Source organism: Uranotaenia lowii, chromosome 2 (assembly GCF_029784155.1).
Source record: "Uranotaenia lowii strain MFRU-FL chromosome 2, ASM2978415v1, whole genome shotgun sequence".
In the NCBI taxonomy this organism is placed as follows: Eukaryota; Metazoa; Arthropoda; class Insecta; order Diptera; family Culicidae; genus Uranotaenia; species Uranotaenia lowii.
The window spans coordinates 107,730,858-107,753,161 of NC_073692.1; positions in this window are offsets into that span (position 1 = coordinate 107,730,858).

The following is a 22,304-nucleotide window of genomic DNA, read 5'->3' on the forward strand; positions in this document are numbered from 1 at the left end:
TCATACTAAGATCCAGGGCCAGCTTTTAAATTCTTTGCACCTCGAAGAATGCAAATTTTATGGACTTGTGTAATTTATCAAAACATTTTTGTTGAGCATTTAGAAGAACAAGAATCAAAAAATAAAATTGAGACTGAAATTGATTTCTTGAAATATTTCATATCGGCACGATTTTCTGTAAATCAAAAAGTTATAAAATACTAGGTTACTAGGATTTTGATTTTGTTTTGCTAGTTCTGATGATTAGTATTCGATGAATTAATTTTTAAGTTAAAATAGTTGGTTCAAAACTCTGAATAAAACTCATTCTTAAGACGAGGTAGAATTTTTGTATGTTTAGATTTGATTTCAAAACAAAAGGTTGATTGAATAACAAATCCAAATTTTCAATAAAATTTCGTTTCAATTTGTGAATGGCATATATCTATTTAGTGTCATAAAAGGAAATTTTCTCAAGCCTAGAGTGATTTGAGACGGAGGCGTTTTTTATCAAAACTTATTTAACACCTATAAAATTATTTTATCGGCTAAGTCGGTGAAATGTCAGATTCATTATTTATAGTTTTCAAATTTATGGGAGGATTATTCCACAGTCTTTCTGTCGCTTTTTTATTGTATGAAGAAAACTACTGTAATCAATATTGTTAATAAATTTCGTTCCATGTCAAGGTTCATCTACACTTCACGTGAAAATGAACGTGAAAAAAATTGTTTCGTCAATAACTAAACAACGCAATGAAACTAGGTGTTGTAACATAAATAGTGGAATCGATGGGAAAAGGTTTTTTTTTTTTTTTCATTAAAATCTTTATTTACCTAATTTGAAATAACAATGTTAAAAAATATAAATACATAGTTCCATATCCATCTTTTTATCTTCTTTCATGTTCAATATAATTTTTTTCGATAAAAGCATTTCTTTAAAAAAAAAAACTGCAAGGTCACTTTATACATTGATTCAAATTATTTGCTTGATGAGCGACTGATTTCGGCCGGTTTCTGTTTTGGTACTGTTGATATAATTTCCAGAGTCCCTTTTTTGGCCTTGCGAGTACGCCGTGAACTTTCCTGCGTGAATCCATCTTCGTCTGTAGCGTCAGTGGAAGTTTCCAGCGCTGGAGATCGATTCCGTTTACTGGCACTTTGCTGGTTTCTGGGTTCTTCAATCATCATTCGTTCCTGTTCAGCAAAACCCTTGAGAACTTTTGCGAAATTGCTATCCCTTTTTTCCTTTGTAGTTTGTGGTGAGCTGGTCGTGGGCATCTGAACGATTCCTGAACAACTTATATCAGCAAGCTGCTCAACACAACTAGCAGAGCTAGCTGAGAGAGCTTGTTGCATTTTATCGTGCTTATCTGTGCTTCCATCTTGTTTTTGCGGGCAGTTGGCCTTGAGGTGACCTTCTTGCTTGCATAAAAAACATCTTTTCTTTAAACCGTCATAATAAACTCTTCCTTTTCTATTAAGAAAGAAGAGAAAGCCTGGAATTTCCTTTTTCACTTCCATATGTACACCTCTTACACCAGTGAACAAGTCTAAACCTAACTCTAAAGGAAATTTTTCTCTGGTCATTCTTTTCACTGTACCATATTTGCACAACACATCAGCGATATTTCCATCTGTTATTTCGGGAGGCAAATCAAAAATTCTTATATATGTTGTTAAACATCCTGCCACTGCAACTGTCACATTTACGATGTTTCCATTAGAATATACAAATTCCAACTGTTCTGCATTTTGGGTTACTGCATCTTTCAAGGCTTCGTTAGTCTTAAACTTGATAAATAAAGATCTTTCCTCCGATATTTTGTAACACGATTCCATCATTGATTCATCCGCATCCAAACTCTTCACAAATCTAACCGTTTCCACCAGCGATGGGCTGGGAGTACCATCTGGAAACCTGATAGCTAGAGTATTTTTTACAAGATCGTCGGCCATTACTACACGTGGTTATCAAACGATATATATCACTGCGTTTGAGGTTATCTTATTTATAGCTCTGTTCCCAAAATAGGTCTGTCTCCAACGAAATCTGATCGTCAACTAAGGTTGACAGAGGAAATCCCAACCGGACTAGTTCCTTAAAACATGATAGATTTTTTTTATTCTGATTCCCCGTCATGATGAAATTTACGCGTTGAAATCCAAGTAAATCGAAATAAAATCAATTTTAGAAGATTTTAAGGAACAAGCCCGGCTAAAATTTCATCTTTCAACTATTCCACATAGACTCCAATTAGTTAAAAAACCTAGTTTTTTCACGTTGTTTAGCTATTGAAGAAATGAGAATTATCATGTTAAATTTCACTGAACTGTAAACCCAGCTTTAATTTGAACTATTGTCATGAACGTGGTTTAAGTTCTGCTTAAATTGAACAAACAATGAGGAATTTTCACAGGAAGTCAGAAACATTGCTTCTTCGAAAGCAGTTTTATTCTGAGGTTTTCATGGATAATAAGTTGAATTTTAAGGGGGTTTCCCAAGAAATGCAAATCTTTCGAAAAACAACTCGGCACAAAATTCTGAAGAAAAATTTGCAAGCCTAATTCCGTATCCATACGGTAGCGAAATTGGCAGTAAAGTTGATAATTTAGCGTTAAATACTGAAAATATTTATGGAAATTCCTCCCCCTTGTTTGCGCGTTGACTTTCTTGTGCTTTGGCTCTGGGGTAGAGTAGGGTTTTGGTTATTTTTGCTTCTTGTCAGAGCCATAAAAGTTGTTTTCAACTTCGTTAATCCCGAGTTCGCCTCCCACTAAAACCGAGTCAGTTGTCTCAGAACCCAAAGGGCCCAGGAAAGATCCCTTCCTTAATGGAAGGAATTTTTAAACACCGATATATTGTCAATTTGCTTTGGTTTTGATGCTCCTAGAAGCTGCTTAACCCTTTCGTCGTACTGATTAACCCTTTCTGCATCAGTCATCAATAAAATAATTTCCCCAGAATCCTTTCATCCCTCAATAGTCTCAACCCAGAGAAAAAGTATCCTGATGAGAGTGAAAATATTTGATTTTTATTGAACTTCGTCAGGCATTTAGTCCTAATTTTTTCCATCTCACCCACACCGGTCGTCGAGTAAATACAGCCGATGACGCTATCCCTTACCACAAGGATCGGGGGCGGACAAATGCCATTCGAGACGCTCAACTCTTCATCTTTCAAGCCATAAAAGGGTAACGAAAGGGTTAACGAAGCAATCTCCTAAGGAGCAAGAACCTTTGAACCGATCCGGACGAAAGGGTTAAGCGTAGGCCTCAACCCTTTCGACCCGACCTGTTCCCCAGACCGTTTAATACTTTTATGACACCTTCAATTTTGAGCGAAAACAAGCATCATGAGGTCATGAGATTTTTGGTTACAGATATGAATGTTTTCGTCATCTACTTTGGCAGGGTTTTTATTGAACGCCCCATGAAAAGAAAAGCCCTGACGTGAATGAATGCTTTGGGACTTGATTGAGGTTACCTGAATGTATCCAGATCATGAAGTGCAATTCAGCAACATAACTGCGTTCAATATTTGTCTCATCAATAAAACCCTCCATAAACAATGACGCAACGTGTTTAGTTAAAAACGAAATATTTATTTTCATATTTTCCGTTATTTGTTGTATTTAGGTACCGTTACCACAACCAAACGGGATATTTGAGAAACCGAACGAAAAGCCAACACACGAGTATTGATTTTTGACTATCCGTGAAGGTTTCGAAAACGGTAAATATTTGGGAAATATTGACATCGATAAACTATCGAAGCATAAAATATCATAAGAGTAGGGGAGAATGAGGATACTTGATCCCTGGGGATACTTGATTCCTTAGCTATATCTCGAAACTGGAATGTCTTACAAAGATCAAATGTTCTAGAAAAATGTGCCAAAATGAGCAAAATAACAATGCTTGTAGTTTAAAAAATTTTAACAAAATAATTGTTTGAGTTATTGAATTTTGTTTGAAAAATTTCACAAAATGTAACTTGAAGATATTTTATCATCACTTTAAAATGTTCCTTACATGGTAAAATTATGAAAAACATATTTGTTCCAATGTATCAATCGTTCGAGCATAAAATCAACTTCATAATGCCATATTTTCAAAGCAATGGAAAACTTTCAATTTTTATCAGAAAAAGTTTTCTAAAATGTCGATTATAGGTACAATTGATCCCCTAGAGTTGAGTACAATTGATCCCCCTTCCAAACGGCATATTCTTCTTCTGAATTGATTGTTATGATTGCTGATTACGAAATTACTAACATTTATCCAAAAACTAATATTTATCAAACAATTGTCTGAAGTAAAGAGCAAAAATAATTAATTTTCTCTTAATTATAAAAAAAAGCGCCTTTAAGTATGCAATGCTATTAAGGATTCTATGACAAAGTTATAGAATTTTCTTCTTATGTCTGCTATAAATTGTGAAATAAGAACAAACATGACCAAAATAGTCAATTAACATTCTATCTTGGGGTTTTGTTTGATTTTTATTCAAGGATTAGGGCTTCCTGAATAAAAGATCAAGTCTCTTCCAACAGGGGATCAAGTCTCCCCTAACTTCAGAAAAATCGCAATTTTTTTACTCCCACGAAAATGCTTCTAGTTCATCAACGGGTTCAATTATCGTTCTAATTTTTGGAGCATAGAAACTTGAAGTTACAAGCTGTCAAAAAATGTCAAAGACTGCGAGCTGCTAATTTTTTCCAAAAAGATATGGGGAAAATGAGAAAAGGGGATCAAGTATCCCCACTCTCCCCTATAGAACGCTCGTTGTACCTGCAAATTTATAACAATTTACCAAAAGTTTGATTTTTTTGGAGGTGAGATTTAGTAACCGATCGTTATAAAAGGTGTCCACGATGAAATTGCCACACACAAAATTGATTCGCAAAGTTCGAGATTTTATCCGATTGCCGTCAAATTTGCAAAAAAAATGTTGATAAAAGGAAAACTGTCATAATTTGTTGATCTGGTAGTTTGAAATTGTCACTTGCAAAGATCTTAAATGAATTTCTTGTTATCAATATTATTTTACAAATGAAAATTATACACACGTTTAGGAGTGTTAGACCAAACAAAAAGTATAGATTTGAGATAAGTTTAAGTTAATTATGGCTATGAACTATGAACTAAATTTTTCATTGGAGTAATTTACTGAATAGTGATTTGGAAACTACGTAAAATTATTTTCAATTTGGAAACACAATCCTCGTTCAAAACTCTGGTATTGATTTTTCATATCTCAATAAAAAAAAATCAACACTCTAAATATAAATTTTGTTGAAAATAAAATTATCAAAATCTAATACTTAAGTATCGTCAAACGGGGCATCTTGCAAAAGCAGGGCTATTTGCAACATTTGTATACCACAACACTCATTCAATTTTTATTTCAATATACTGTAATAATGTTATCATTGAATGATAACAAATTGATGATGACATAGTTTTAAACATCCTGAAAGAGTTTTTTAAAGTTTCTGATTCTCATAAAAAATTAAAAAAAAAAAACGAGCAATAAATGTACAAATTTTTGCAATTTTCGATGCCGTAAAAAACTTTACCCAGTATGACGGATTGGCTTAATGATATCGCCAACAAACTTTATATTGCTTTCATTATCCTTTACCAACACTGTTGGAGTAAAAATATTTTTTGGACAATCACCGATTATTTTTCAAATAAATATTTTTATAATTCACTTATTAGTCTGGGGCAAAAGGCAACAAAATTAAAATTAAAACTGAACCTCATAAATCTCGTTTTTATATGCTGGGATATTATTATTTTGCATTATGTGTTTGTTTACATTAAAATTTCATCCATCCTAAGATTTATTTTTATGATTTAAGCTAATAGAAAATTTGTAGTATTTTTTTACACCTAAATGTATGCAGCAAATTTACACTTTTTCCTTAAAAACATTTTTGATAGAAAAATGTAAAATATAATTTGAACAAAACATAAAAGTATTGCAATTGGTGCTTTATGCGTTATGACATCACAAATGTATTAAAAACTTTAAATTTTCAAACGTTTTCATTTGGTTTTCCATTAAGTTTGTTGCAATTAAGAGTTTGTTGCAACTTACCCCTTTTTCTTAGTAGGGTGAAAATCGCATGTTTTTAAAAATAAAAAAAACTGGTAAAACCAATAATTTTTCTGACTACGTCAATTTGGTGTCCCATCAACCTTAAAACTTTTGATGTACAAGAGGAATGATTATCTGTGGTCATTAAGATTTTAGAAGCCATTAAAGTTGAAAAATGTTGCATGTTGCCCCAGTTGACGGTATGAAGCTTCTTAAACTTAATTTTAATTGATTTGCTCTTGAATTTAAGGTGATAATACAAAATTTCAATTGAAATTGAACTGAAACAAATGAAATAGCAACACATAAATTATAAAAAAGTGAAAAATCGTTTTTTCTCCATGTAGGTACCTATTCTTTATTCCAAACCTTGAAACCAGCGCTTTCAATATTTTCAAAATTAGCTCTTAAGTTTTTCGCACTTAGGTAAAATGTGAATTTTGTTGCCTTGTGTAAATTTTGTGGAAAACTTATTTTCAAAATCAATTATTTAAAATAAAAACTTTCGTAAGGCATAAGTCAATCTTCATATGTTGGATTTTATAAAGTAACATTAAAACATTGTTTTTGTTTTTTCATTATAGTTCAGCTGAGAAAATGGAGCTGATGGATATTTAGATGATTAAAAATCCTCCTCCATCCTCTAAGGACAGATCTAATGTTGCTTTCATTCCGTCATCCCATCTTGTTCCTCATAAATGTGAAAAGGTAAAATACCTTAAGGATTTTAAAAATTTACCGTGGAACATACATATTTTTTCGCATGTTTACTTTAAACTAAGCATACATATATAAAATTCAGACAGTCAATCCAATTGAATTGCGTTTTCAGAATGGCTTGCGTATTTCTTAAAAACAAGAGCAGCTGAAATCGAACCATCATTTGCAATTGTCCTTCATAGAACCATACCTAATGACAAATATTTGTTCTGGCTAAAAATACAGCAATAGTCTAACCGATAAACACCTCGGTATGTTTACACCAAGTTTGTTCACACCATGATGCATCCGATCGCCATCAACCAATGCAATGGCCATTATGTACCCTGAAATCACGACTGCAAATTTCCATGAAGGTTGATGGCATCTATTTTGTTTTTCGCACCAGGAAACACAGTAACTGTTATAAAGCCATAACGATAGATCATTTCACAGTGGTTCTAGGAGAGTCAGATTTTAGTTGGACGAAGAAGGAAGGCAAATTTGAAGAAAGTCAAGGTCACAAGCTGCAACCATAAAGCCATTAATTTGAGTGAGGAGAAGGTTTTGCTGCCCAGCCAATCCAGCTATGATTTGCCCTCAGTCAAAGGAAGACATCATCAGCAGAGCGATTTTCTACGGAGGTTACTCTGGCAAACCAAAGCCATGTTGGCCAAAACCCTACTGATAGCAAATGGGCTCTCTCAAGGCAGTTGACCCTGTAAAATTCCGCAGGAATCTTCAACGAGCCTTTTCAAGACAAATTCGAAAATTGAAATCCTGTTCCAGAAATGAGATAAGCCCAAGAGTCCGAACCGCACACTCTACCTGTTAGTAGCCTCATAAATCGATTAACCCAGATTTTTGCATGCCCCAGGAAAAAGCAGAAAGATTACACCGAGAGGACTCCAAAAGCGAATCCTGAAGCGTAAGCCCGAGCCAATTGTTATACTTTGAGCGATTGTTGGACCAAGCCTGTAGAATGAACTAAAAATTTCTAGATTGTAAAGAGACAAAAGGACACAACCAAACCAAAGGGCTACAACATTGAAAAGAGAGAAAGCACACACACCTTTCAGATCGGCGATAAGCCAACCCATGGCCAAGTCTGCTAATGAAATTAAATATTTATAAATATTAATCCTAGAGTAGCCATTTGCTGTCAACGGACTAGATCGTTGTTGTTGATCATTTTGTTTGCTTTGTGCTGGTCTAGGGAATCTGGACCTCGACCTGGTTCGAGCTTTTTGTTTCATCTAGAGCCGCTTTGAAATTGAAACCGGGAATTATCCCAGTTGAAACCGGGAATTATCCCAGTTCCAGGCCAAAGCCAATGGGTATGGGATGGATAATCTGCTTCCGCTTAAGCATATTTGTTATAGTAATGGATTATATCGAGCGCGGAAAAAAGGAATGGGACATCGATACATTTGTGGAACACGGTTTTCACACGTAAAAAATGTTAATTGTATCGGTTTTTGATCATTTTTTTATCTAGCTATCGTTACATTCTTTCGATCTCTAATTCTCTGGTTTTCTCATTCATTTCTTATTCTCTTTATTAATTTGTTATTTTTTTCACATTTTTCATTTTTATTTTTTAATTTCATAAACTTCTAATTTTCTTATTTTCTAAATTTCCAACCCTTTAATTTTATAATTTCCAATTATCTTATTTTCTTATTTTCATATTTTCTTATTTTCTTATTTTCTTATTTTCTTATTTTCTTATTTTCTTATTTTCTAATTTACTAATTTACTAATTTTCTTATTTTCTAATTTTCAAACTTTCTAATTTTCTCATTTTCTCATTTCCCATTACATCATTTTATCTTTTTTTTATTTTCTCATTTTCTCATTTTTTCATTTTCTCATTTTCTCATTTTTCATTTTATCATTTTATTATTTTATAATTTTTTTATTTTCTCATATTCTCATTTTCCAATTTTCTCATTTTCTCATTTTCTCATTGTCTCAGTTTCTTATTTTATCATTTTTTCAATTTCTTATTTGCTCATTTTCTCATTTTCCCATTTTCTCATTTTCTCATTTTCTCATTTTCTCATTTTCTCATTTTCTCATTTTCTCATTTTCTCATTTTCTCATTTTCTCATTTTCTCATTTTCTCATTTTCTCATTTTCTCATTTTCTCATTTTCTCCTTTTCTCATTTTCTCATTTTCTCAATTTCTCATTTTCTCATTTTCTCATTTTCTCATTTTCTCATTTTCTCATTTTCTCATTTTCTCATTTTCTCATTTTCTCATTTTCTCATTTTCTAATTTTCTCATTTTCTCATTTTCTCATTTTATCATTTTCTCATTTTCTAATTTTTTCATTTTCTCATTTTCTCACTTTCTCATATTCTCATTTTCTCATTTTCTCATTTCCTCATTTTATCATTTTATAATTTTTTTATTTTCTCATTTTCTTATTTCTTATTTTCTCATTTTCTCACTTTCTCATATTCTCATTTTCTCATTTTCTCATTTTTTTCATTTTCTGATTTTCCCATTCCATCACTATTCCATTTTCTTTTTCTCATTATTATCATCTTATGTTCCCATTTGCACATTTCTTGTTTTTTGTTTATTTTTTTTAATTTCTTAATTTTCTCATTTTCTCATTCATTTTATTTTCATTTTTTTTTTTTTCAATTTTTGCTGTTAATTATTTGCTTATTTCCACTTTCCACATTATCTTATTTTCTCATTCGTGGGTTCATTATGTTTCTCATTCTTTAATGATTCAAGCACTCTATGTCAGATTCGCAGAAATTTTTTTTTTTTTGCTTCAACTACTCATTCTTCCAATCTCTTTTAACATTCTTAAATTTTACTCGTTTATTTTTTTTTTTTTTCATTTATCTCTCTTATTTGTTCTATCATTACCCAGTTATCGCATACCCATTTTCTTATTCTATTATTCCATCATTCTTTTTTTTTGTTTTTTATTCTTCTCATTCTCATAACTTCTTTTTTATCCTCCCGTCCCTTCATATGCTCTCGCTCTCACATTCTTACAATATCTTTTCATTCATTTTCTCACTCTTTTATTCCACTACTCTCATTCAGATTTTTTTTTCTTTATTTCCATACTCTTTCTGATTTGTTTTTATTCTCATTTCCCGGATTTCAATTTTTATTTTTTTCAATGATAACTCTAAGTATTTTATGTTACTCATTTTGGCATTATCAGTTTTATGTAACCCTTCGTTTCATAAATAACGCATTTGCATCAATTAATGTATGGAAAAAGTGAAAAATCGAATTTTATTTTAATATTTTTTTCTTCAAGTACTCATCATTTCCAACTGTTGAATATGATTGTTAAGTAAAATTAAATAAACATGAAATGAAAGGATAAAGATTCTCGTATTTCCATTTCCAATTTTCGTTTTGAACTCTTGTTGTATTGATTTCATTGTTTTCTTCATGATGGTCTTATATTTTATCTCTTTTCTGTCATCTCCTCCGTTTAATTTTTTAATATCTTACTTTAATTGTTAATTGTTGTATGTTTTTTTCTCTTTCTGTCTTTAAAATTTTGATTCATCTGTGCAAATTACTGTAGCATTTTTTTATGTTCGGCCAAACTGTTCATCCTGTATTGCCTGAAATAATGTTATAATTATGAAATTTGTTACTTTGGACATAATTCTACAGAGAAAGGAAACGCAAAACCTTTAACAAATAAAATTCAGAAAAATCGTTTGTAAAGCGTTTTTGTGTTCACTTTGATTCCGATCAATATTATGCAAACTCTTCTCATCTGTCAACCACCAAACGAAAACGAGCCGCCACGATAACGATCCCCCCGATTGATACGCATCAGCTAGGCGGGAGAAACAGAAAAAAAATCAGCACGATCCGCACGTGCTTATCAGCACGTTTGTTGCCCAACAAGCCATTGATGGTGGAAAATGTTTAATAATGAACCATTTTTCGCTTGTTTTTGTGCCGAGGAAGTGAATGGATATGTTTCCTCATAAACTCAACCAGTCCAAACCCAGACGAGATGTCGGGTCGGAAGAAGATTGATCATGTCCTCGCGCTTCGTTCTCCTCATCAGGCAGCGCAGCGTCGTCGTTATCGTCGTCATCGTTGTTGCTGTTGTTGTTGTCGTCGTCGTCGTTGTCGTGTGTCGTCGCTGCGGGTGTCCCGCACTTGAAAAACGCAATGAAAATTTGCTACATTATTATGGTGCTTGTCTATAAAAAAAAACAAGGAACAAAAAAGTTAGACCAAGCGTTTATCATAAGTGATGTTTTTAAAGCGTTCTCAATTGGAGGAAAATCCAATCACTGTGGGTTTTAAGGTTAGTTTGAGGACATAATTGAATAATTTGCCTCTCTAGGTTGAAGTATATTTAAGACCAAAGAAAAATTATGAGCATGTCCAACCCGAAAATTACATTTTAAACCAACTACCCAGAATTATTTGTCAATATTCTCCCACAGTGCTCTAACTGCAGTACCCCTTTTTCCCGTTGGTGAACATCAAGTTTTTGTCGTCGTGCTGTCGCAGCGCGTGTCGCAAGGGCCGTCCGTCGTTGTTTGTTTGATTAAACCATTTAGATGAGGTTGTAATCCTGGTCCGACTGAAGGGATAAGATACAGTGGATGGTGGACGGCGGTATGTTGCATGTTCCGAGATCGACGAGTAGCATAATTAACTCGTTTTTCGCCCATAAATCGTGCTCAAGAGATTTTTATCTAATCAACACTTCGCTGGTGGCGACGCAGTTGCTCTCCGAGACCCAGCAGAGGCTTTTGTAAGTGTTTAAGTGACAGATTTCCAATGACGATAAAAAATAGTTATAGGAAAGGAATGGGTTGTAATTTTGTTACACGTATAATTTCACAATTTTAAACTTTTTATAAATCATGTTATATAGTTTTAGACACAAATTTAGAAAAAATAGAAAAAAAAATATATGTAAAGTCAATCTTTTTCTTGTGGGTACCTTTCTAGTTGCAGAGTTTCAGGGAAAAATAGTCCTGACATTGTGTGAAAACAAAAGATATACAGTAGAACCCCGATTACTCAAGCTCTGGCCTTTCGAGCCTTCGCGTCATCCGAGTCACCACTTTCATATAAAATCCAAGTAAAGTCATTATCATTCATTTCAAGTCATAGTAATTTATCACCTAGATATATTGTTTTGCAATTTAATCCAATCTCTCAACTTGCGAAAAACGTCGTATGCAATACCAAAGAAAAAGATAGGGTTTGTTGAAAGATTTATTGTTATTCGAGGTTTCCTTATTCCATTTCCCCCGACTACCGGGGATAAGCGGGGTTCTGGTTTTATAAAACGAGTTTTAAGTTCGTGCCCTGTTCCTGATTCTGAAGTTCGTGCCCTGATTCATAGACAAAATGTAATGAATTATTTCTGGAAAATGCTTTTTAGCTTTTTTGGAACCCACATCAACATTTTGAGAAAAACAGCCAATTTAAGCAAAGTATCACAATACCATTATCATACCATTACCATACCATTACCATACCATTACCATACCATTACCATACCATTACCATACCATTACCATACCATTACCATACCATTACCATACCATTACCATACCATTACCATACCATTACCATACCATTACCATACCATTACCATACCATTACCATACCATTACCATACCATTACCATACCATTACCATACCATTACCATACCATTACCATACCATTACCATACCATTACCATACCATTACCATACCATTACCATACCATTACCATACCATTACCATACCATTACCATACCATTACCATACCATTACCATACCATTACCATACCATTACCATACCATTACCATACCATTACCATACCATTACCATACCATTACCATACCATTACCATACCATTACCATACCATTACCATACCATTACCATACCATTACCATACCATTACCATACCATTACCATACCATTACCATACCATTACCATACCATTACCATACCATTACCATACCATTACCATACCATTACCATACCATTACCATACCATTACCATACCATTACCATACCATTACCATACCATTACCATACCATTACCATACCATTACCATACCATTACCATACCATTACCATACCATTACCATACCATTACCATACCATTACCATACCATTACCATACCATTACCATACCATTACCATACCATTATCATACCATTACCATACCATTACACATTCTTTAACTCTAGGTCTACGGAACCCGTCATTTTGACGAGTTTGGCGGTTCGATGGCCAAATTATAAATAAAACCTCGAGATTCTAGGAGAAATATTTATAACTGTAAATGGTAACGGACTTATTTTGGACCGGGTACATATTTTGGACCACCTTGTAGATTTTTGCCAATATTTCTCTCATAAATCATGTTATTCATAAAAATTTTGAACAAATATAGTTAAAGCTACTTCTTATGATTCTAATCACATCTAAAATTTTATTTAAATATGCTGTTAACGGAGAGAAAATCGAAAATTAAGTTTTGATTTTTCACAGTTGGACCGAATCAGGGCCATTTCAGGAGGACGTGCCATTATTGGATCCAACTTTCAGGAGGTTTGCTGCATAGCTGCGATGAATTTTACAAATATAAACATGTTCACAGCTATGATAAAACACGTGAAAACTATTTTGCAAGCTAGAAAAAGCAAAATAACTGGTTTTAATAGTAATTTGACCCATGTCGAAAATAGGTCCTACTTTATTCCTTAGGGACTTATTTTGGACCACTCACCATAACCTGGACATTTAACTTGATGTTAAATGTTCATGAACGTAATAAGACGTTGTTCGACGATATGAAAGAATTATGCACACATTTTCAATCACTCATTATGAATAAAATTTGAAATTTAAGCATGATTTTATTCAATCAGCTCGCCAAAGCCCAAACTCGCCATTAGACGAGGTTCACTTTAATCGGCACAAAACCAAGCCAATCATAGTTTTAACTTACTGTTTGTGCACTATGCTTTGAATCACGTGAATCCAACAATCTGCATCAATGGCAACTGTTTGATAAGCAGTTGTGAAAAGCTACAGCTTAAAGAAGCCTCAATACATGAATGCTTGCACTTGCACCAATTTTTTATGAAGTCATTGTTTTTTATGCTTCATGAAAAATTATTTAAAGTTGGGTCTAAAAGTTTCAACCATTTAGGATTGCCAGTAAAATGAGTGCATTCAGGAATGATTTTCGAGAAAAAAAACTTGGGTAGGTAGAAGAAACGAAAAATAAAACTCGTCTAAAGGAGGGGTTTGGATAAAACGACAACAAATCGGCAAATATGCAACGAGTTTAATTTTTGTAAAATTAAAATATCTCAGTTAATATTAGAATAATTTTATCAAATAATATATTTAATTATAGCTATATATATTTCAAAACTTGGGAAAAGGTGGTTGAAATGTGCAATTTTTAGAAGCGATAAAGTACTAAAAATCTAGATTATCAGCCCCTGTAGTTATGCAATAAAACCAAAACTGTTAGAGTTACTCCAACGATAATTTTTATCCTAGAACAAAGTTAGTATCAAACTTAAAATAATTTAAAAAAAAAAATGTGGCTAAAAAGATAGCATAAATCTCGCACATTTTTATCTTTTTGAATCTATCTACAGAACTGAAGCCAAACCAAATCCACTAAGGTTTTGGAAGTCAAAATGCATCAATTGATGTCGCGATGTTCATGATGTCAGACTTTTTCAACTTATCATTGGGTCGCCTGGAAGAGATTTGCGTTCTGAAAATTGAGCCAAAAGATAAGCCAACTGGCCAGTATTGAAAACTGCAGAACAAATTTCGTCAAGATTTCAGTGTGCTGTCAGAATTTTCATAACATTTAGTGTGTTCTATATAACAGGAATTTTACTGTTTTCATTCTTATCGAACAAACAAAACTTGACTAGTCTATAACAATAAGAAAAGACAAAATTATCCAAATAATTCGCATAATTGCGCATCAATCGCTGTCGAAATATAGCAAAATTTAGAGAAAAAAAACTTATTTAGTTTAAGGGTGGTCCAAAATAGGTCCAAAGGGTGGTCCAAAATAAAAACCTGGCGGTCCAAAATACTGTCCACAGTAGTGATTGAAGAAACGTGTTTTTAGGCTTAAATCTTGTTACATTGCAACAAACGACGATATGTTTCGATAGAAAAAGCCTTGATTTTCGTTATGAACGGATAAAGCAGTCGAAAATTGTAACATATGCTTTCTTATTCCAGAAAATTGCATAGCCACTTTCCAAAGCGGTCCAAAATAGGTCCGTTACTCTAATATATCAACAAGACCAGCATTTTTCTTAAGCTTTCTTTCTAAAAAAGAATTTACATATGTGGTACGTCAGCCCGTCATTTTGACGAGTTTGTAATATTTATTTACAGCATCACTTTATCGTTTCTGAATTGCAAAATATAAGTTTCGAAGGAATTGAGCGTTTAGAATTCGAATCCGATATTAGGTTTTATCCTTGAGTTCAAGTTTTAGTGTTATGGCGGTTCAAAGATGTAATGTACGTTAATATGAAGAAAATAGGCCACTTGTAACAAATAAATAAAAATATGAACATGATATTAAAAAAAATCTTTTTTAATAAGACCAGTATTCTTGATGTTAATCACATTTTAGATTAGGATTAAATGTTTGAATTACTGAGATAAAACTTTTTGAAATAAATTTAATTTTAATTTTTTTTTAATATAAAACCTTAACTTATTTAGCAACTTTTTTGAAGACCACAAAACGTTTTGACTTACGGTCCATTGATGTTAGAGATAAACTTTTAATTTTTATTATTTTAATAATTTTTATTATCTCTAACTTTTTTCCCAAAAGTCAAAATTACTCGTGAACTTCAAGATCTGGATAAGAACTAATTTATTTTAAATACTCAAATTGACGGGTTCCCGTATAGAAGAGATATACAAGCTAGCCCACGAAACTTTTGTAAAAGTCCCAACACCCTTTTTGTACCAACTTTTGTTATTTTGGCTGGGTCACCAGATGTCTCCAAACAGAGAGAAGAGAACTGTCAACAAAAAGTTTCAGTCAGTCTTCAAAAGCTAGTATGAGCTACTCGGCATGCTTCAAGGAAATCGCTTTTAAAGTTTTGTAATAAAAAAAATATTTCAAATTTTTTTGGTTTTTTCCTTCAAATTAGCTAGAAATACAAATTTTTTAACAGTGGTATGCTAAAGTGATGTGTGAAAGTAACCCGCTTTGAGATGCCTAGAATCTTGGTGATCTCGGTGGTCGACTGATTAGCGTGCTAAGATGGTAATCGCTGGTCCACTGATGGCATGGGTTCGATTCTCATCTCGGTACTGGGTGTTAAATGTTTATCTTAAGTTGTCCACGTCATTTATTCAGTATATGTAAAGCCTAAATCGACTGAAACGGTGTATGTCTTAAAAAAATAATCAGTTCTGCTGGGTGAGACTGATCCTTAAGAATGTTCCTTTATTTGACTCATAGCATCGCCCTTTCTAACTTCAATACCTGTTCAAGAAGTGTGAAAACTTTTACCAAAGCTGTTAGTTTATTTGTTAATTATACACGACTGTTATTTCGTAGTTGTGCAAAAATAAAGTGAATTTTCAACCAGTAAAGTAACTCTGATTGTCCATTTTTCTGAGACATTGGGTTGATTTTTTGTAAATTCATACAGGCTAACGCCTTTTTGAAAACTTGGTACTTTTATGGTGATTTGTAACTTTTAAACGGCGCAATAAATGGCACTGTTTTAAGTCAATGTTTAATGTATTTTTTTTGTGATAGCATTTGAAATTTTACATACTTTTGATTTGTTGTTCAAGCTGTTCTCTGTGAGTATAGCAAAAAAGTCCGTTAACCTAGTTTAAAAAAAAACTTTGGAGCAGCGTATGTGAATTCCAAACGATTTTTTTTTATCTGTGTTCACCAGTTTTCTCTAAATTTAATTAACTTACTCCAGCGTTGCGTCACATCATTTGGAAAAACTTGCTCAATTTTTTTTTTAATTTTTCGTTTATTTCAATCGGCTCAGACCATTTAGTATTACGGAGCCAAAGTTCCTTTTTTACATTAATTGCTTAAATCTACGTCACAGATTTATTTTCCACACTATTTTTCGATTGATGGTCAATTCTTGGTTTTATGTAGTCTGGTTTAAGTATTTACAGTTGAAACTTGCTCAATGATTTTTGCAATAACTTTTTATGTTGAAATTCTTCCAGACAAACTATATATCGCCATGCTTTGCTCGAGTAACTTTTAATTTGCAACCAACATTTTTTTTCCTTGCGGTGGTTTACAATGTAGAACCTTTTTCCCCCGTTGCGTCACATCAGGCGACTTTTCAGCGTTTTCAAAATTCTTTACGGTATTGAAGATTTTTGTATTGTTTAACGACGGAATTAAACATAATTTTTCCAAAACGTTTTGCATGAATTTACAGAAAGCTTGTAATTTTTTGTTTTTAGTTTAACACTAGAAGGACCGGCAAATTGAATATACCTATTCGGACCGCGACCAGTCAAAATGACTGGTAAAGGGAAAATTTTGTATATCATAATATTTTTAACTTTTTTCTTTTGAAATTATTTTGTTATTTATTCGATATCATTTTTGTTATAAAACGCAAATATTTTTTCACCATGGGTGCACGGAATCACCTCATTTTCGTATAGTTGACGAATGCGTGTATGTCATAAAATGAATATTTCAAATAGTTATCAAAAAATTAAAACACATTACCAATTTAATTATGAAATCATGTTAGATGGATATAGATATTGACCATGGGTGCACGGTTTCACTTCAATTTTGTTTTAGTAGATATTTTCTAGCATCCACCGCTCTGAAATTTTTCAACACGTTGCCTATAAATTATATCTGATATTGTAGGTTTTGAAGTATACTTTTTCTAAAAGTAGAGCAATTCACCATGGGTGCACGGATTCACCGCCATTCATCCATAATCAATTTTTTTGCATGCTAAAGGCAAAGAATAAAGACTTTTATAGATTCAAATGAAAAATTGTATTAAATACTGCGTTTTAATCGAATATTGGACTTTTTGCAAATTTTTAAAAAGCATTTTTACTAATCTTAACTAAACCAAAGTCGAAACCATGTCTTTCATGTTGAGACATAATGATTTATATAACGATTTTTATTTTAAGATCCGTTTTTTTCATTCCTGGAAAAAAAATATTTTAATTATATCTTAAAATAATAAATTTATTCGTATATTTATCTGATAAGATCCAACATCCAAGAAATTGGAAAACGGTTACCATGGACCGAGTGAATTTTAGAAATTATGTATATGCAAGTTATGTCGTGCGACGGGAAATAGTGAAAATAAAAATAATGAATCAACATTGTCAAATGTACACGTTGATTTGTTTTTCCTTAAAAGTTTTTTGATTGATCAATATTGCATTTCAAATACCTATCATATCTAACTCAAAAATATTTTGTGTTCTGAAGCAAATTGAAAACTATTTATTTCTGTATAATTTTCAACGGCGAATTTACAGCCAATCCGTGCACCCATGTTGAAATATCTTAGTGCCGATGTGGTCTATCAGATAGGCTGGCGCGAGTCTGGTTTAGGTGTACCAGGCGAACTGTGTTCGATTCCCGGTATTGGCAAGAAAACACTTAGGTTCAAACCCCATAAGTTGCCGACAGGTAAGATGTATTTTCTCTTATAATTAGAATGTTCAATAAGAATGTTCAATCAGTTGCCAGCTGACCAGGTATATACACGGGTGCCGGAATACTTGTAAGTGAACTTCCATTGGAAATTTGTTGAACCTAATGATCTAAGAATGCATGCATGTGAATAATACTTGGGCAGAAACTGCGGTGTATCCGTGTACCCATGGAGGATAACCAACACATGAAAAATATTCCGTGCACCCATGTTGAAATATTATTAAAATTATTCAGTTTCATAGCTGATGTCTTCAAATTTGAATAAATGAGTACACAATTCATAATTATTTTACTCATTCTAGTTTAGTACAAAACATATTTATCACCTAAAACTACTCGATTTCTCGAATGGACATGTATTGAATCTTACATAACTTTTACAAATCTTGATGAAATTTCGCCAAATTTTGACAGAAAGTTTGATTTTAGTTGAGCAACAAAACGGACTAAAAAAATTGGGAGTCAAGTGCTTGAAGCGCCACACAGAGGTCAATCCGAGAACTTTTTCTTCAAATTTTCTTGACTTCGCATCGAAAATCAATAATTTCATCACGAATGACACACTCCTGCCCACCATAAATCAACTAAGGCTCATTGTCTTGAATGTGGCTAGTGGAATAAAAGCTAGTGGAATGGAGAGCTAGTGGAATAAAAAATACACAGTTTTGTAGAGATTCAAAATTCATGAAAAGTCATATTTTTTGCGAATTTTTAGAGCGTAGTGTTTCAAAGATATGCAACAAACAAAGTGTCCAACCAGTCATTTTGACTGGTGCGGTCTTTCTAGTGTTAAGTGCGTTTTGTAGTTTTACGAACGATCTCCTTCTGTTGCGGCACATCACACGATTTTCTACAACATGCTTCTGATCCGTTTCATCCGAAATTACTTCTTGATTTGAGTTGTGATAAAAAAAGTTATACCTAACGGTTTGCAAATTACCTAGAATTTGAAGTCTAAGCTCATCAAAAGTGCGCAATGTGTGTAACACGAAAATTGTACATTGTCATTTACCCCGTTGTAACTTCTTTATTTCTCAATCGAATTTAATTCGAATTGAATTCTATGAACGTGGCTTCAAAACGTGGAATCCGAATTTTCATTACAATATACCTGAACAGTGCGTTGTAAATCCACATAAAAAAACCTCTAAATTGCGTTGCGTCACGTCATAAATAATACATCTTTTGCTAGGATCTGTAAATCCAATAATAAGCTAAAAACCCTTTGACAGTGATGGTTTGAATCATTTGACTTATTTTTGAATCATTTGGTTATAACTTCTTTTGAAAACATTTTTCCATGAAATGATGTTCTAAACTTTAGTAGATACAGATCTAAGCTACAACTTTCTTGTATGTCATAAATATGTATCTTCAATGTGGTATGAATTGTAGGATTTAATCCAACCCGCTAATCCAAATGATTGTGATTACGATCATTGCTCAAAAATTTAAACTTTTCGATTTCTCATTCATAAGGCATAAGAGATACAGGTTTGTGTTGGTCACAAAAGTTGCAGCTAAGATCTAGTTCTACTAAAGTTTAGAACATCATTTCTGGGAAAAATGTTTTCAAAAGAAGTTATAAGCAAATGATTCAAAATTAAGTCAAATGATTCAAACCATCACTGCCCTTTGACATCCTGAAAACAGTGGGATTCGTCATATTTTTGGGTAAGAAACGTAATTATTATTATGAGTAGGGGAACATGCTATATCATGCCCCACCTAAGCGAATTGCTGATTCGCTATGTATTTAACGTATACAGTGAGCGAAATAAGAATAGCACCACTATGTGTTTTGCTTGTTAAAATATGAATGATTGAAAATTACGAAAATTTTCTTCCACAGATTGTTCTGAATTGCTTAACGGATAAATCAAGCATAAGTGTACTTTTTTTGGACATAGCAATTGGCGTTGAGGACCAAAAATGTGAAAAAGGGGTGCGAAATAAGAATAGAACCACTTGAGTTTTTCTAACAAAAACAAGATTATTTTCAAAAATTTACTGTGTAAAAGTGAATAATAATGCTTCTACGAGTTATTTGTATAGATAATTGCATTTTAGGAGTTTTCCAGATTTCCAAAGGATTTCAAAGGTTTTAAAATGGGGGTTTTAAGAGATGCTCCTCTAGCGTTAAGGAATTAAATATTTGAGCTGTAATTCTTTATCAAATTACTAACTTTCTTCATTACAATGCCGTGAAATGATGAAACAAACATTCGGGATTAATTTTTAATCAGAAAAAATAGGTTGGAAATCAAAAACTTTGATTTTGTTCAGTAAACCACACTTTTTCCAGTTTCAAGTCGTAGATGGCAGCACTATCTTGCAGTTAAAACCAAATTTTGTCTCAATATTGATTTAACAGGTTTATTTAGGCCCATATTCATCATTTTGAGGTATTTTCCCATTACAGTTTTGTGGAAGAAGCTGTGCAGAAAGCTTTTCTAGATTTGCAAAAGAATCACCAGCACAAATATGTACAACCGCCAAAATTCCTGCTCATTTCAACTTCCAATTCAATTGCAAATCATACCAATAATACTGCTAGCCATCTGGTCCATCAAGCTGCATTCCAAAGTATAACTTTATTCTGATAATCGGTCCAAAAAGTTCACTTTTAGTGACCTTGATGCCATTCTTTTTTTTTTTTGGATTTAGTGATCTTAGAATTTCCAAAGCGTTCACACGGTACATGTATTTATTTCTTGACCAAAATCATCCAACTATCCCTTATTAATCCCGGATATTCGAAAATGGGCACTAATTTGGTTAAATAGCAAGATAGTGCTAGTGCTGCCATCTATGACTTAAACTAGAGAAATACTGTTTGATTATTAAAAAACATTTGTATTTTTGAATTCCAACCTGCTTTTTGGATTCAAACTCAGCCTCAAATCTTTGTTTCATCATTTTGCATCATACTTATCAATGTTAATAAAGAAAGCAAGCAGTTTGATGAAGTTTTATAGTTCAAATTTCAAATTCCTTAACGCTCTCTTAAAACCCCCATTTTAAAACCTTAGAAAACCTTTGGAATTCTCGAAAACTCCTAAAATGCAGATATGCTATGTCCAAAAAAAGTTAACTTATGCTTGATTCATCCGTTAAGCAATTCAGAACATTATGTGGAAGAAAATTTTCGTAATTTTCAATCATTCATATTTTAACAAGCAAAACACATAGTGGTGCTATTCTTATTTCGCTCACTGTATTTTGAGTAAAAAAAAACGAGTGTACTCGTTGAAGAAAAGTGTTTTCTTCAAATGCTAATGGGCTTTTATTATTCAAGTTCATTTAGTTGCTTCAAAAACTTGATTTTTTAAACCCATATTTTCAAGCCACAGAACAAAACTGTGCTACAAATACGCACAGCTGTATAGTCAAATTCAATTCGCGCCTAGCACCCAAACATACCCTAAAGCAGCTGCAGACCGAAATGCGAATAAAATTTTGGAACCAGAATTTAAAACTTTGGACAGAAAAATAAGAATAAAAATAAGAAATAAAATACATTAAATGTAACTCCAGCATTAGAAAGAAGTTAAATACAAATTTCAAAATAAATTTCAGATCAGGTTATTAATAAACCGTGATTAAAAGTTGTTAATCAAAATGATAATAATTGGTAATTACAAACCCCGTTCGTTTCTAGCAACATTCTATTTTGGCAATATTCGATTTTGGCAACATCCAATTTTGGCACATGTGCCAAATTCGAACGGTTTTTAGAAACAACATCACCTTTTAGTTTTTGCTATGACAGGACCATTAAAATTTAG